The sequence below is a fragment of the Macaca mulatta genome, chromosome 13 (assembly GCF_049350105.2).
Source record: "Macaca mulatta isolate MMU2019108-1 chromosome 13, T2T-MMU8v2.0, whole genome shotgun sequence".
NCBI classification, from domain to species: Eukaryota; Metazoa; Chordata; class Mammalia; order Primates; family Cercopithecidae; genus Macaca; species Macaca mulatta.
The window spans coordinates 13,903,730-13,916,679 of NC_133418.1; the positions used below are offsets into that span (position 1 = coordinate 13,903,730).

At 44.0% G+C, this 12,950-nt stretch overlaps 1 protein-coding gene across 5 annotated transcripts in view; it reads left to right on the forward strand.

Moving 5' to 3' along the window:
• The window catches only part of NCK2 (NCK adaptor protein 2), a 150,868-nt gene that overhangs the window by 60,457 nt on the left and 77,461 nt on the right, over positions 1–12,950 (forward strand). For 4 of the 5 annotated variants that reach the window (XM_015113046.3, XM_015113052.3, XM_001109452.5 and 1 more), the window contains exon 2: positions 11,886–12,057. The exons of the other annotated variant lie outside the window; for it this stretch is intronic. The gene's annotated coding sequence lies outside the window, so the exon portion shown is untranslated. The remainder of the gene's footprint in view (positions 1–11,885; positions 12,058–12,950) is intronic. 5 annotated transcript variants of the gene reach the window in all.

Genomic DNA, 12,950 nt, shown 5'->3' on the forward strand with positions numbered 1-12,950 from the left:
AGGGTGTACTCTATAAGGGGTTGGTTAAGTAAAATTGTGAGTCTAGACAAAGCTTGAGATGCTTTCTGGCCCTGTTTCCTCACGGCACAAAATGTCACTGTGAAGCTGAGATTGATCATTTCAAAATGTGTGTAAATGAATGGACCAGCGCTTTTCTTTGATGCTTGCACTGCATGAGGATTTTCTGAGAAGACCTGGCTGGACAAGAAAATGGGTTTGACTTTTTGCCAGATGGTCACTGAATGTGTTTTCTGTCTTTGTGCCCAGTTAAAAGGCTAGGCATGTAGGTTTTCATGCTCTTGTCTGGTTTTGGCTTTGGAAGTGCTTACACAGCTAATCTGGCATTTATGATGATTTCCACTTTGAGCTCAGCAGGAGGCTCTTTGGGGATATTCAGACAGAAATGGCTTAATTGGATTTCAGCCCAGACACAGTATTTGAATGGCTTTATGGATGGCATTAATTGGGCAGCTGCCATAGGAAGTCATATATATGCTTTCGAGCTTTAGAATTACTCTTTGATTCTGTCCCTCTCATTGACTGCTTGCAAATTTATTTATTAAATGAAATAGTCAAGAAAACGAAACTTATAGCCTTGAAAGTAAGAAATAGGATATGTAAGCAGAACCATCGTTTGGTTTTGGCGTAGGTATGTTATTATCCATATTTAAGCCTCCACGTTGATATTCATGGCCTGGCTCAGGGGCACAGCGGTGTAAGGGATTCAGTGTGTCTTAGATTGAAAACTGGTGGACAAGGATTCAGGGCCTAACCGCTGCAGAGTACTGGACAGTCACAGCTGATCTTATAGGTGGAACTAAGGAAGTGGAAGTTTATTGAACCATAAATGGGGGAGAGGAGTCATTTTATCCAGAGCCTGCCGTGGTCCTCCCCATATGGGTATCAGGATATGAAAAAGTTGTGGTCCCTTCCCAGAGGCTCTTCCTATCTGGACAGTTATGTAAAGGACAGTTGATATTATGAAATAGTGCTTCTTATGGGTACGGAGGCCAGTCTTCTAGAAGAGAGCACGTTTGAGTTCCTTCCTGAATGGTGAGTTGGATTTGATTGCATGATGGCATTGGGAAGCTGAGGTGCAAAGGTGTCCCCAGTACAGGGAGGAAATAGCAGATGCGAGGGCAGAGAGTTGTGAAAGGGTCCAGTGTTTGAGGAGAATGTGGGTGAACATACCTTGACCATTTTAGGAATAGCTCAAAACTAACTGTACTTTAAGAACTAAATATACTTAAAGCTAAACATACTTGAAAAACACAGTGATAGTAAAATTTCTATTTAATTGGAATAATAATAAATATGTTTTCTGTAAGTTAAATTTTTATAACTATTAGCCTTTTAAAATTTCATTGATTTTTAAAATTAAACATTTTAAATTAAATTTCCCCGACGGACTCATTTTATAACCAAAATTTTGTACCCATTCACGAAAATCCCCCCGTTTTCCCTACCTTCTAGCCCCCGTTAACTACCGTTCTACTCTCTATTTCCGTGAATTTGACTTCTTTAAATTCCACATGTAAATGAGATCATTCAGTATTTGTCTTTCTGTGTCTGGCTTACTTCACTTAGCATAATGTCCTCCCAGTTCATCTGCATCATTGCAAATGGCAGGATTTCCCTTTTTAGGGCTGAATAATATTCTTGTGTGTGTGTATACATAGGTTAAGAATTCTTTAACCCAAATACCTGGAACCAGAAAGGTTTCAGGTTTTGGATTTTTCCAGATTTTGGAATATTTGCATATACATAATGAGAGATTTGGGGGATGGGACCAAGTGCAAACATGTAATTCATTTATGTTTCACGTACACCTTATATACATAGCCTGCAGGTAATTTTATTTTTTTTCTTGGAGGTGCTGGGTAAACTGTGTTGTGTACCTACATTTTGACTGCAGCCCTTCCCATGAACTTAGGTGTGGAATTTTTTACTTGCAGCATCATATTAGTGCTCAAAATTTCTCAGATTTTGGAGCAATTTGGATTTTGTATTTTTAGATTAGGGATGTTCAGCCTGCGTATATGTTTGTGTGTGTGCTTGTGTGTGCGTACATATCACACAAATCTCATTTTCTTCATTCATCAGTGGACACTTAGATTGTTTCCCTATCTTTATTAGCCGCTTTTAAATGGGAAATTTTAGATTTCCTTTTTATTCCACATTTGATGGAATTTTATGGAATTCATTTATGGGACACTATTAATCTATGTGAATATCTCTGCTACTTAATGAGGGAACAAATCACATTGATTCAGTGCTTATCAGAGGAAGAAGATAACATGCAGTGAGGTATTTTCAGTTTCTTAGAAGCAAATCCCATTCCATAGGGGGCTTTCCCAGTTACCAGTAATTTACAAAATTTAAAAAAACAACCAACCGTCCTATGGAATCTTTCTGAACCTTTTTCTCCAGAGTTTCGTTGTTCTGCACACTTGCAGGGACTTCTCAGATGCCCATGGTCGTGGGGTGATCTTAGTCTTTCTTAGCCCATCCCTTTGTCTCATTGCTGTAAAACATCCTATGCCACACCCTCATGCTGAGAGTCCTGTCGGGACTTTTCAAATGACCCGTGATATAATCTGGAATAAAGGTAGAGTCTGACTAACACTTGGAATCCGTGGAGCACTAAAATTTGCATCAGCCCTTGTAGCCTGCTCCCTGGAGGACCCAGCTGCCTAATCCTGAGTTAATTAGAACCGGGGCCCTGACCGGAACAGTTCTCTCTGGATGTTTCTGTCCTGTGACGCACATGCGTGTGAAGGGCAGCCCTTTCAGACATCGTGTTCTCTCTAAGATTAATAGGTGGTTCTAGAATCACACCCAGGCTCTCCTTGAAGAGCAGGGGAAATAAAGGTTTTGAGGTTTCTGATTTGATTAATTCTGGGCTATGGGAAAGCCCTCCCATTTACATAACACAATACAAGCATTCTTTGTAGAAATAAAAAGTGTAAATTTTCCTTCTTAGGGAAAAAATTATTTAGTAGCATACAGTTAATATCTATATAATTTGAGAAGTGTAAAATGGCATTATGTTTCTCAGTAGGGTCACTTGGGGACATAAAATGCCTCCTTCCTAGAGTGTTATGAGGGTGACCATCAGTGACGCCAGCCTCCTGGAGCTGGTGGAGTCATGCCAGGCAGCCCTTGAGCCCCTGCAGAGGCTGATCTGATCCACAAGGTAGTTATTTTTTTCTACCTCTCTCCTTTTCTTTCTCTTTTTCTTTTCTGTTCTCTGTTCTCCTCTCCTCTTCTTTTCTCCCTCTCCCTCTCCCTCTCTCTCCCTCTCCCCCTCTTTCCCCCTCTCTCCTCTCTCTCCTCTCTCTCTCTCTGACGAAGTCTCACTCTATTGCCAGGCTGGAGTGTAGTGGTGCGATCTCAGCTCACTTTAACCTCTGCCTCTCAGGTTCAAGCCATTCTCCTGCCTCAGCCTCTTGAGTAGCTGGGACTACAGGTGTGCACCACCATGCCCAGCTAATTTTTGTATTTTTAGTAGAGACAGGGTTTCACCATGTTGGCCAGGACGGTCTTGATCTGACCTCATGATCCACCCACCTCGACCTCCCAAAGTGCTGGGATTATAGGCATGAGCCACGGCACCTGGCCTCTTTCTTTGTTTCTTAAGAAAAGAACGTGACATCATTCAATGCTTAAGATGATTTTGTAACTTTCAGCCTTAAATTTCATATACCTTCTCCCAGTTGGAAAAGTAGAATGAGGCTTTTTCTTTCTTCTGGAAAGACTTCAGAAGGGCCATGGACCCTGTGGAAAATCCCATTTGAAAATGAGAGCGTGGAAAGAGCTAAGGACAAGGGCTGGACTCCCTGATACGTTAACACCTCTAACTTGTTTCATTTACTAAATTACGGATTAATTGGGTGGTTCTCAGTGCCAAGCACATAGTCATTGCTGGGTCCCTGCTCTTGAGAAAGGATCTCTCATCAAAGGAGCCCCCAGGACTAACCACCAGTTTACTACAAAGGCCAGGGCTGGGGAGCACGGGAAAAACACCAGAGGGATGGAATGCCATGTGACTGCAGGGCGGCTCACCCAGCATCTTCAATGCATTGTCATTAAAATAAAATCGACTTAAAGTGGCTTAAGAGACAACTTGTATTTTGTGGACATGACTTGGATCCTGATTCAAGTCAATCAGCTGTGGAAAGTCACTTACGAGACAGGAAAATCAGGACACTAATGAGATATGAGCTTTATATTAAGGAATTAGTAATGATGTGTGGGGTGTGATACTGGAGTTGTGCTTTTCTGTTGGTGATAAGCACTGAAGTATTTATAGGCAAACTCATTTTTGCTTGTGATTCGCTTTAGCCATCTTGTGAGGGCTGGGGTGTGACTGCATGTATAATTGTTGAGATTGGATGAGGAAGTATTTTTGCACATAGTGAAACATCACAATTCAAATGCAAAATGGCATAGCTATGTTAGAGTGTGATGCAGGAGCTGGGCCCAGGAAGCCAGCTGTAGTGCTTAAACTGGGTTTTGAAGAACGAACAGGTGTTGAAAATGGGAAAATCAGTTCCTTTCTGGTGTGCAAGAGGAGATACCTGGTGGGTAAAGTGTAGGTCACCTGGTGGTTTTGATCTCGGGTTCTTTCAATTCACTCACAAAGGTTTTTCAAGTTCCTGTTGTATGTGTCATATGTCGTGACACATATATGTGGTTGAATCTCACAAAAGTCCCAGGCTGCCACGGGAAAGTACCACAGACTGTGGGGTTTACACAACAATTTATTCTCTCACAGTTCTGGAGGCTGGAAGTCCAAGATCAAGGGCTCAGCAGGGTTGGTTTCTTCTGGGGCCTCTCTCCGGAGCTTGCAGACAGATGCGTTCTCACTGTGTTTTCATAAGGTCTTTTCAAGGTGCACACCCTCCTGTTATCTCTTCCTCTCTTAAAAGGCCAGCAGTCCTAAAATTGGATTAGGGTCCCTGATTCATTTTAGCCACCTCTTTAAAGACCTTTTCACTGTCGTATTCTGAAGTACTGGGGGTTGAGACTTCAACATACAAATTTTTTTAAGGACCCAATTTAGCCCATAGCAGAAGGGATGCACTTCATGGTGTAATCAGTACTACATAAGCACTTATTACTTATTCACAGAATAATGAGTACTGTATAAGGTGCTAAGGAAATCTGGAGGAAAGAGCATTTTACTGTCCGTAGAGCCATCCAGGAGGTCTTCCTGGAGGAGGGGCTTTTGAAGATCTTCTTGAATGAGAGTCAGATCTTACCTCACCCACTGAGCACTGCTAGAAGGAGCGGTGGAAGGCAGTTCCCAACACTGAAGGGGAGAGGGCAGGCAGGGAAGGGAGCGAGCTGACTGTGTTAGTAGTCGCTATGATGAGAGGACGGGCCCGAAAGGAGAGTGGATGCTGAGGACTTGCTCAGTGACGGGGCTGGGGCTGAGAGGGAGGAAGAGCACACACATCCACACTCTTTATTCCTGGGCCTCAGTTTAGCAGGGATGCAGTGATAGAAACGGGGAAAGGAGTGTGGAATTTTATCTAAAGCTGTGCTCAATTACCAAAGTAAAACATATTATAAATGTTCAAATGTTATAGAAATTAACCCTTCTCACCCCCAATTCTACTCCCTAAATGTGTTAACAATAGTTGTGTCTCACCTTCTGGCCCGCTTCTCAAGAGGCCATTTGAAAAAAACAAGTGTGTGTGTGTGCGTGTGTGTGTGTGCGTGTGTGTGTGAAAGAGAGAGACAGAGAGCGCGAGTGCACAAGCGAGCATGCAAGCAAGCTGGCAGGAGGGAAAGGGAAAAAAACAGGATTTGCTTCCCTGACCCCCTCACTCCTCCCTCCCTCTTTCCTTCCTTCATAAAAAGGGGGGTTTGCACAGTTTTTATTCAGTAGTGCATTTTAGTGTTTACAGTTTATTTTTGTCAGCGTGCTTTTTACTGGTGTTGTCACTACCTAGACAATGGCTGAATCCTGTGCATGCTTAATAAAATGCTGGGGAACCTGTTAAAAAGGCGATATGTAATTCAGTTGTCTAGTTATGGCACTCAGATGTATAGCAAGGTTTTTATGCTGATTACAAACACAACTCGCAGTTTGGACTGCAGGAAAACTTAGAGAAACACCTGGGCAGGCCTTTTAGAGAATGGAGTACTGCTGGATTTAAGAGGCTAGCATTAAATATATCAACAAAACCCTTTACAAACCTTGTCACAAATTTATAAAATGTGTCACTAATCAAATTCCTATATGTTAGAATTTTTAGGCAGCAGACTGTAAAACTTAAATTTATATTAAGATTTGCATTATGGGCCGGCCGCCGTGGGTCACGCCTGTAATCCCAGCACTTTGGGAGGCCGAGGTGGGCGGATCACGAGGTCAAGAGATTGAGACCATCCTGGCTGACATGGTGAAACCCTGTCTCTACTGAAAATACAAAAAGTTAGCTGGGCGTGGTGGGGCACGCCTGTAGTCCCATCTACTCGGGAGGCTGAGGTAGGAGAATCACTTGAACCCGGGAGGCAGAGGTTGCAGTGAGCTGAGACTGCCCCACTGCACTCCGACCTGGTAACAGAGTGAGACTCCGTCTCAAAGAAAAAAAAAAAAAAAAAGACTTGCATTATGGCTTTCTTCTATTATTTTAGTAAGCTTTGATACATTTTTGGCACCACATCACTTTTTGATAATGTCCATTCCCATATGTCCCAAAGATACAGGATTGGAGTTGAGTGTCTGGGGTGGTGGATGAGGGAACAGAGAGGCATTTGGTGGCCGAGTCAGGCCTACAGCCCTGTCATCCTGACCCGTGTCCTTGTTGCTTCCTTTTCTGGCTTGTATTTTGCTTCTCATTATATATGGATGATGTAGGGTAAACACATCTGACAGCAATAACTTAAGCAGACCCTTAGAATGACCTCGTGTGGCAGATGCACCTGAATGTGTGTTCCCAGCTAGGGAATCCAGAAGTTGCCAGCCTGGAGATTCAGTCCTTGTCTTTAAGGAACATCTGAGTCCTGCAGCTTGTCTCATGGAACAGGTGTGATTGAGGCCCTGAGTTTTGGGTTGCATGAAGCATGCCAGGTGGAGGTCCTTGGTCAGGGAGGGTGTTAAGTGAAAATGCTACATGAATTGCATGATGCTTGCAGGCAGGTGCGGGTCTCCTGTCCAGCCCGCTGCCACCAGACTCTCTCCCTTCTCTGTAAGCCCCTAATAAAACCTTGGCTGGCGCTGGATCTCTTCAGTCTCTTGAACCCGTATTAAAGTTAATAGGGGTTTGGCACGTCGATTGACCTACTGCTTGCTATTTCCTTCTTTTTTCAGCTCTGGAGTATCTGAAGGCAGAAATCATTATTCCAGAACCTAGAACTGACAGACCCTAAACTCTGATCAGTCACCTTTGTCCTGCAAACACCCGCCTTGGCCACTCTTTGACTTTCTAGAGAATTAAAAATTAGTTCTGTTTTTTTTTTTTCCCCTCGTGTTTTCATTTACCAGCTTCTAATTAACCTCCTAACCAGCATTAATATATGGAATTGATATAATTTCAGCCCAGTGCAGAAACACTTGATATTTTTACTTTTCAGGACAGCTTTATCTTGAGTGAAAACTCTAATTGTAGTGAGGCTTTTTGAAGCTAGGCTTCAGCCGTTCCTGAACCCTGCCTGCGAACCACTGTGCACTGGATGATTAAGAGACAGCTGAGGTCATCTCCTTGGACGCCTTTGAGTTTCGGATTGATAAACACATCTGAGCTGCTCAGTATCAGTCCACATGGGTTGAACTGTAGCCAAACCACTCAAGGAAACTTGTGTAGCTTTGTTCAGTATCTGAAACCAGCCTTTTCCCACTTGAATAAGGTTCTCTTCCAAGTGGTTCACTAGGAATGAAATATAGCTAGCTCTGCCAGAATTGCCCCAGACAGCGCTGACCCCGTGCTGTGTCGGGCTGGCACTGCCGCCTCCGTACTCTGAACTGGAGATCCGCTTGCAGGCCTCTGCTGGGCCTCCCTGGTCAGGGAGGGAGGAGGAAGGGCAAGACAAGGCATTTGAGAGCTCCGAGGCCTATGCTAATCCTATGCTTTTTTTTTTTTTTTTTTTTTAATAAAAGGTAAAGGACAGTTGCCTTAGCTCTGGCTACAGACTAGGGATCTGGAGTGGTTCTCTCCATGTGTAACACAGATTAGATTTGGTTATGATACATACGCGAGTCCAAGATCTGCTCATTACTGACCCAGCCAGGTGACACTATTCAACCAGGCTTCCCCACTCCCCACCACCCCGAGCTAACATCTAAGAGAAGCAGTACCGTTGAAAACAAACTTGGTGTGTGTACATTCATGGTCTTGCTTCTTGACACAGCCTGACATGGTTCCTAGCCGATTTGAGAGGTTGGAGCTGGCCACCCAGGGTGGCAGATAGCCCAGACAGATGGCAGCAGCAGATGCGATTTGCAAAATGCGACTGTCAAGGTTCTAGCCCTTTCGTGGTGATCTTTGTCAGGAGAAAGAGCACGCTGGCTTTAAAATCAGGCAAGTGTGCATTCAAAGTCTGGTTGTGGGACATCTGGTCATTTGGTTCCTCGGCTGAATGATAAGATGTATCTCCCAGGGTTGCTGTCACGATTCTTGCGGCTGACACTAAGGTGAAGCCACAGCGAGTGTCTCACTGGGATCAGAGCATGTTCTTCTCCCAGCCTGTCACTGTTTTATCAGTTGGAGAGTGGGAGAGCAGGGATTCCCTGAGCCTCCTGAAGGCTGACTTTAGCCTCTTGGTGACTTCAGTTTTCTGGACAAATAGGCCACCTTAGAAACAAGTTGAGTGACAGCACCTGGCAGTATTATGCCCACAAAGCTCACAGCCTTGGGCTGTCATCAGAACAAGGCTCATAACTCTCTTCTTAACCCTGAACTGCTCCTCTGGAGTTGCTTTAGTCAGGGACTCATCACTGGACTTCCGTCTCAGATGCTGAGAGTTGGAGGAAACCAGCCCAGGTGCCCCAGAAGACACTGCGCCAGCACCACGCTGGTATTGGGAATGCAGAATCGGCCAGGACTGCCTGCAGGGGGCATCTCGCTGCCTGGCCCTGCACCTGGGACAAGTAGTGTGGCTTGGCAGTGCTCAGCACACTCGCCCAACACGCAGCTAAGTGCTGCTGAAAACACTGGAAAACCCTGGGTTGTGGCTTTAGTGGGAAAAATGCAAATTTCAAGGTTACGGAGAATTCAGATAATCCCTTGGATTTTGCAATGGTAAAATTTTGTAGTATTAAGGATCCAAATTAAAATGAAGAGATATGTACGGTATCAGTGTTAATTGCCTTCTAGCCCTCCCTCCTTTTTTTATTTCTAAAGGGAGATGCACGTAGTGCTAGTGAAGTACTTTTAGAGAAAAACCCACACCCGTTCTATATATTCCTGTCTTCTTGAAGCTGGCTGTAGAAAATCCTTGAATGAATCCTTTGGTGAGGGCCTTCTACAGTCTAAGTGACCTTATATGTGTTTATCTTGCAGGCTGGTACTGTTTTTTGCACAAAAGTGTATACTTTGCTGATGGATTTCGATAACCGATTATAATTAAGACCTGCTTTGAAATGCTCTTCCTTAACACAGGTTTTGAGTAAGCTCAGAACCCCATGTTAAACTTGGGCAGTCTTCATTTAAACCCAAAGAGAGAGATGTCGATCATCGTGGTTTTTTTTCTACTTAGGGTGTACATTGAACACATGGACAGTTTGTCAATGGAATGCTTTTCTCAAGGAAAACATCTCATGCAACCTTCACTTTTTACACGTGAATCCCAGTGGCCACTGGTACCTTTCAGTGGATTTTCAATAGCCTCACTTTTGTTGGAGCTGTTGCATCAGTCCAAGCCCTGCTCCATCCTCTCTGGCTTTTCCTTTACTGATTGTGCTTGGAGAGGCCGTGCTCTGACTTGTCCACTGTGCCTAGTATCAGAGGACTCAGGTTCTAAATCCAGCTCATTGTTCTTTTGCGGGGGCTGGCAGAGAAGCTGCTCGGGCTTTTGCTTTGCTGTTGGCATAAGGAGTGTCTCCTCTGTTCGCATGCAGAAGAGATTAGAGATGTGCAAAGCCCACTCATCCGGAGTCCAAGGCCTGAGTGATTCCTCACTCTGCAGTCAGTTGGGAAAAACCTTTAGTGTCCCTGAGAAAGTGAACTCCTCTGTAAATATGGGCATTAGAATCCATCCTGGAAGTGTATCAGAAGGATTAAATCATATTACTCATGAGACACAGGGCACACAGTGGGAGGCCTGTGTTTGGACAACCCAAACAACCGCATAAACAATTCCTTGCCATTTGCCTGTGGAAGGCGTGGACTCTGGGCAAATTCACTTTCCAGTTAAAATCTTAGCAATACAACTTGCGTTTATAAGAGCCCCTGAAAATGACACATACAGAGGCGGTGCTAGGGGCATGGTCCCCAGCACATTGCCCTGTGCTGATGGCTTTCTTCAGTGGTGTCAGCATGAGAAACAAGAACTCTTGGTCAAGAACTGAGTTCAGATTCCACTACTTCCATTTTGAGAGGACCTGTCATTTTATGATAAACACCTAACAGGAAGAGGGGCAATCTGCCTAGTATACATCTGACATCTTGCCCGAAGATGTATTCTCATTGTGTTTGGCCATCACCTGTTCCTTGCCTTAAATTATATCTATATTAAAATGATGCGGCCTTTAAAATAATGCTAGAGAATGGATAAAAAGGAATTAATTTTTAAATCAAAATTTATGAACTTGCCTTATAACATTTTTATGATAGCCCTATTTGAATTATCTTCTTCTCTTTGACTAAAATAGAATTCGATTTTTCTATGGGGTATTAACATTTTGGGTCATAATCATGCTAAGGATGAATTAATAGATCTTCTCTGAGTGAACTGTCAAGACAGATCCCCACTGGGTTTGAAATGTAATTAAAAATGTCAGTGAATTCACTTGAAGTCCACAGAGTGCTCCAGGGTCCCCTCGAAAACGTTAGTCAAAGACTGAACATATTTACCAAGTGCAGTGAACATAATGCAGGATCCAGCTCTCCACAACTAGGAGGGAGCTGGTCACCTTTGTCAGGCGCCTCTCATCTTAACTTCCTTCTCGTTTTGGAGTGTTCGTCTCAGAAGTCTTGAAAGCAGGGGTGCTTTTTAGCCTAAGGCTATGGCTCCAGTTGGTGACCTCTTAATAAATGGCTGGTGCAACAGACCTCCAAGAGAGGAACGAGTCTCTAAATAATATCCATGCCCTTTGTAACCCTTCTCCCTCATTAGACTCCCAGACTGGCCACCTTTCCAATTGGCAGCCACCCTTTTATTTCTGGGAGGTTTTTAAAGGTGGGGGTCACTGGGAGGAGGAAGTCTGGAAGGGACTGGGAGCTCAGGTCACTTGATTATGGGCTGGCTGTCCCCCACACCCCATGACCTCCTTCCACCTGCTGTTCACTGGGTGTGTGGTTGGCCTTCCCCAGCCGAGTGTGGGAGCTTGCCCAGGGAATGAAAGGTGGGGAGGGGGAGGAGTATGTGTTGATGGAGGTCTTTAGGCACAGAGCAGCTTTATTCTGGGATATATTTAAAGCATTGGTTTCAAAATACATAAAATTAGCCAAGGGTAGTGGCACATGTATGTAGTCCCAGCTAATGGGGAGGCTAAGGCAGGAGGATCACTTGAGCCCAGGAGGCGGAAGTTGCATTGAGGCAAGATCATACCACCGCACTCCAGCCTGGGTGACAGAGGAGACCCTGTCTCAAAAAAAAAAAAAAAAAAAAAACAAAAAAACATTGGTTTTAGGCAAATGAATAACCAGTTATTTTTAAAACTGGCTGCTTAAAATCAAAGAAGTAAGCAGATCTAATATACGCTTCTTTCTTTTTAGATTTCATGTGTTCCTTGTATACAAGCGACGTCCCAAATTATAATTCTCTGCTGAGATTTGAGAATTTGGAGAATCCCTGCAGCTTTGTAACTTCAGAGGTGTAATTAGCTGAAAAGTCATCATTTTGAAGAGTTCTGCGTTTTGCCAGTCACCTCTCAACTGTGTGCCAAAGGTGAGTCTGCAGCTTTCTGCTTAAAACAGAAGTTGCAGCTTTTTGCCTCAAATGCTCAATTTGGACAGTAAGTTTAGTAAAATATCAGTCAGTGTAGCCTCGATTTGTTGAATCATATTAAATTTAGGCTTTCAGTGAGGGACCTGGTTCAAAAATTAGATTATCTCTGTTCCTACTTTAGTGTGTGATGGTTCTGAGTATGTAGCCTGGAAGCAGGATGGTAGACACCTCCAACCTATAAGATGGTACAGGTACCTCCACACTCAGATACGTACTGACTCTTGAATCGATAACCAATCCTGGTCCCCTGTATTCTGTATGGAACAGGGAGTGTAAGGATAAATAACCACTTTTCTGGTGCTTTCAGTCTAGGAAAGGTTGGATTCCAGCTTTGATGCTGAGAAGATAAATCTGCATCAAAGGATAACTGGGCATGGTGGCATACACGTGTAGTCTCAGCTATTCGGGAGGCTGAAGCAGGAGAATTACTTGAACCTGGGAGGCGGAGGTTGCAGTCAGCCAAGATCGCACCACCGCACTCCAGCCTGGGCGACACGGCAAGACTCGATCGCGGGGGGGAAAAAAAAAAAGCTTACATCAAATGAGATGCAGACAGGTGAAGGATTCTCAGGAAGGTTTTACCTGTTCATATGAAAAACCTTCTTGTGTATGTTACAATTAAACCATAGCTGTGACGCAGCATGTGGATTCTGGGACCCAGGCGTGCTATCACCACAGGCACCAGACAAAAACATGTCACCGTGTAACAAAAATATTTCTTAGCCCTAACAGCTTGAGACATTTAACTTAAAATATGAATTGCTGTGTTTGGTGGTCCAGTTAATCCAGGGTTCTGTTTCTGGCTGGGCAGGAAGCAGTGCTTTATGAGAAGA